The 3,450-nt window shown below is 39.8% G+C and overlaps 1 pseudogene; it reads left to right on the forward strand.

Moving 5' to 3' along the window:
- Positions 1 to 2,314: 2,314 nt before the first annotated feature.
- Positions 2,315 to 3,079, forward strand: LOC149224003 (protein DWD HYPERSENSITIVE TO UV-B 1 pseudogene; annotated as a pseudogene).
- Positions 3,080 to 3,450: the final 371 nt, after the last annotated feature.

Here is a 3,450-nt window from a genome sequence, read left to right on the forward strand (position 1 = left end):
TCAAATTCCATATGCATGTACGCAGTCTTAAGGTTCACTTTCCTGAGGATTGTCTCATGAGGATGTTTATGGCCACTTTAGAAGGAAAAGCATGGTCTTGGTATAAAAGTTTGGAAAATGGTTCATTATCTTCTCTTGCTGATTTCCATGATGTGTTCTGTGAAATGTATAAAGAATGTTATCCTTCTTTGTTGCTGCTCAAAGATTGCTGTAGGCGTTCTTTAAATCTTATTCAGTATTTGGAGGATTGTTATGGTGATGATGAATTTATGGATGAAGAAATTTTAGAGGCTCTCCATAACAATGCATTTCAGCACCAAGGAGAAGGTATAACATTCCATGAAATACAGCATGAAGAGCAGCAGGAGTTTACTTGTGAAAACCATGTTTTATCCTTAGATATTGATGTAGAGATGCAGCAGAATTGTCAGGCTTCAGATCATCATGAGTATGAAATCGATTGCACACAGCAAGAAGAAATATTGGAGGAAATTTTCTATGACCCACAGGCAGAGGAAAAGCTTGCTCAATTTTGTAATTCCTTGCAGCAGCTTACTTCAAATAATGATCATAGTAGTGAGGAAAATTACATTGTTTGTGAGCATCATTCAGAAAGGCAGTTGGATGGCATATCAAATGAATTTGGTGTGGCTGAAGATAAGTTCTCTAAAGATACAGAAAGTTTTGAGAATCAGCAAACTAACCATGTGTTTTTTGACCCTATAGCTGAATACATGGAAAAGATTTGCTGTTCAGGCGGCTTCCAGTTATATTTTCATGTTGAAGAACAGTTACACCTCATGCTGCCTCGGTTACTTCAGTATCTGGCTTATTTTTGTTTCAAGCACAGCCAAAGGACTCAAATGTTAGATAAAACAGAGGATTGGCTGCATTGGAAATTTCACATTGATTGAGCTGAAGAAGTTGAAATGGTTAGGGTAGGTAGGTAGAGGTAAATGCAAATAAGCTCAAGGTTAACTGAGCATTTTTTTTTTCAGTAGATGTAGCTTTCTTTCTCCTACAGTTATGCTTGTCAAGAAAATTTCTGTTTGTCACAAATGGATAAGGCACTGGAGCTGCATGTTCTTAGTGCACCACAAGGGCACACTATCCCAAGTGGAGCCACTGTTATCACTGAAAATTCTATTGCTAAAAATTTTTAGCCTAGCTTAAAGACAGGGTGTTTTCGCAGCACCTGAATTCTTTTTTAGCATTTTCGCAGTGCTACCTGTTTAGGTGATTTCGTAGCGTGCTACGAAATTGGGGATTTGCTCGAGTTTTCAGCAGAAGGTTCATGTACTAAATTTTGATGATAAGGTTCCTGCCTGAATGGTGCTTACTACTATTGACACTGCAGTGTTTAGAGCAACACCAGAGCCTTTTTGGTCCATCACAAACAGTTGTTCAGCTGCAGCTCATTAGGATTAATCTTCAAGAGGAAACATGTTTAATAATTACTCCTTTTGTGGCTGAGGGCATTATGGTAAATGTCATAATATGGGTGCTTGCAAAGATACGGTTGACAGTTGTACAAGCAAAAGTTGCGGTGGTTATGAGGTGGACATAATGCACTTTCAATTGGAACCACAATTCCAGGTCGTTTGTCTGGCACCAACATAAGAGATAATACAAATGGCGCTGGAGGCTATAGGTTTGCCCATTTGGTTGATCTATATGCATCCACATAGTCAGTATCTTGTTGGAAAGAATCCAGCCCTGATTGAAGGCTAAAGTCTGTTATGGCCTTGAAAACTACGACTCAGAAATAGATGTTGGAAGGTCAAATCACAAAGTTTGATTTTTGTAATGGTTACGGCAGAAGAAATTCGAGTCCAATTAACTGCGTTCTCCGGCTCATGCTCGGATTGCAGACTTCGTAGATTGGCAGGGATCTAAGAACAGTCAGTGATGGGAGTCCTAGTGCAAAGACTAAGAGGAATCGAGAGCGGATTGTCGTCAAGCAATCTTAAAGGATGTCTGCTTGCCCTTGTATCCAGTGCTTTCAGAGGGGCAAGCTTTATAATTAAGAAGGAAGGCCTGAAACGTGCTGGAGCAACGAGAGCTCAAAGCTGGACTCCATCCTTTATAGCACCAATTTGTTTTCTGATACTTTCGTCGACAATCTGGAGTTAGATTACAAGCGTCATATGAGTGGAAAGGGAAATGGTTTGCTTATATACAAGTTTTATGCTGTGGTTGTGCGCGTCGACAACATTGGAGGATGACTTTTTTATTGTTTTGTACAACATGCTTAAGGACAAACAAGAAGTTTTGGCCCAGACAATTTGAGTATCATCCATCTGATGCTAGTTTGATGGTCTTCGGGACTTTGGATGGGGAAGTGGTTGTGATCAACCATGAAAGTGGTAAAATTGTCGGACATGTTCAGTCAGTTGGAGCAAATCATAGTATTCTTGGTCTCTGTTGGTTCAACAAGGACCCTTCCAAGCTTATTGCTGGCTCTGACAATGGCACATTACAACTGTATGATGTGAACCGAATGCGCTCAACTGTTCTTCCTTCCAGATATGGTGCAGGCAGCAGCAGTAGAAACCCTGCCACTTACACATATGAAGAGTTTGAGAAATTAACATCTGTCTATATTAATGAAACAGATAATTATTTCCTCGCTAGTGGATATTCAAAACATGTTGCTCTGTATGATGTGTGCAGTAGAAAACGGTTACAAGTTTTCGAAGATCTCCACCGTGAACATATAAATGTGGTAAAGTTTGCTCATCATTCCCCATACTTGTTTGCGACTTCATCTTTTGATCAAGAAATCAAAACTTGGGACTTACGACAAAAGCCTACACATCCTTTGTATACAACGACCAGCTTAAGAGGGAATGTGATGGTGTGCTTTTCTCGTGATGATCATTATATCCTTTCCTCAACTGTGGATAACGAGGTCAAGCAACACTTAGCTGTGGATGGAAGGCTACATATGAAATTTGACATTACTCCTACAGGAAGTGTTCAGAACTATACTCGGTCATATTATATGAATGGGAGGGATTATATTATTAGTGGGAGTTGTGAGAAAAAAGTTGTTCGTATATGCTGTGCTCAGACATGATCTTGGCAAAGGTGGCCATGAATTGAGTAAGAGCACAGGAAATGCTGGTGGCAGACTTGCTTGCGGTGTTGTCGGTCTTCAAGGATGAATATGAGCAGTTGGTTATTTATAGGCTGGTTCAAATGGTGAACCGTGAAGCCTAGCAAACAACAACTATTCAATTTTGTGAGCAGTTTAGAGGAAGACTGTGTTTTTTAAGTCACACAGCAGTTTCGTAGCGCGCTACGAAACTGCTGTAGATGACTGTTTTATGAGAAAAAATGAAATTGATGCTGAGGTCAGCTAATTTTGAATGAAATGTTTCAAGAGCATAAAGGTGACTATTCAAAACTATCCTAGCTGTTCAGAAGATGACAGATGTGCATCGCAAA

This window comes from Pinus tabuliformis, chromosome Q (genome assembly GCF_031772625.1).
Source record: "Pinus tabuliformis cultivar Carrire ecotype Pingquan chromosome Q, CPIR1, whole genome shotgun sequence".
Lineage (NCBI taxonomy): Eukaryota > Viridiplantae > Streptophyta > Pinopsida > Pinales > Pinaceae > Pinus > Pinus tabuliformis.